The following is a 710-nucleotide window of genomic DNA, read 5'->3' as shown; positions in this document are numbered from 1 at the left end:
ACCCCTTTCCCCTCCCATACACACACTTTTCCCATACTCAATAAATACGCCTCCTCGCTTTATCACTCCACTCCTTATTTCATTTATGTCTATCTATTTTTCTCGTGGTTAGGCTACCGGACTTGTAATCGGGATATTTTGGGTTCGGGGGTTCGAGCCTCAGCTCGGTCCAGCTTTGTGTCCTTGGGAAAGGAACTTTACACAAATTTTCCTCACTTCGCCCAGATGGGAATGGGTACTCGGCCATAAACATCGAAAGACCTTGTCCGAATGTTAGGGTTTCAGCGCCTATAAAATGGCGGCTTATACTGCTATGCTTTGGCCGTCTCCCTCCGAGACCTAACATTGACAACATACTCTATGGAACATTACAGCAACTGCAGCAAACCTGCACTTATCACTACATTATGGCATTGGACAGAAGGGCGAGAGACCAGCTGTTGCTGGATCGATAACAAAAACGACAACAACAAATGCATGCTTTCCAGGAAGTTGAGATTGTTTCAGAATACTATCAGGTCTGCTGGAGTAATAATGTTATAGATTGTATAGCGCATAGAGCTTGCTGTTGAGCAGGATTTTGCGCTATACAATTAATCTATTATCTATTTGTGGTGCCGAATTTTGCTATTCAAAATGCTTTTTAATGGCTGCATCGATCGACGTGCGGTTTTCGCCAAAAGATTCTTTAAAATATTCTCCAGAGCATG

This window comes from Aplysia californica, unplaced genomic scaffold, assembly GCF_000002075.1.
Source record: "Aplysia californica isolate F4 #8 unplaced genomic scaffold, AplCal3.0 scaffold00523, whole genome shotgun sequence".
In the NCBI taxonomy this organism is placed as follows: Eukaryota; Metazoa; Mollusca; class Gastropoda; order Aplysiida; family Aplysiidae; genus Aplysia; species Aplysia californica.
Note: the sequence above shows the minus strand (reverse complement) of the source record.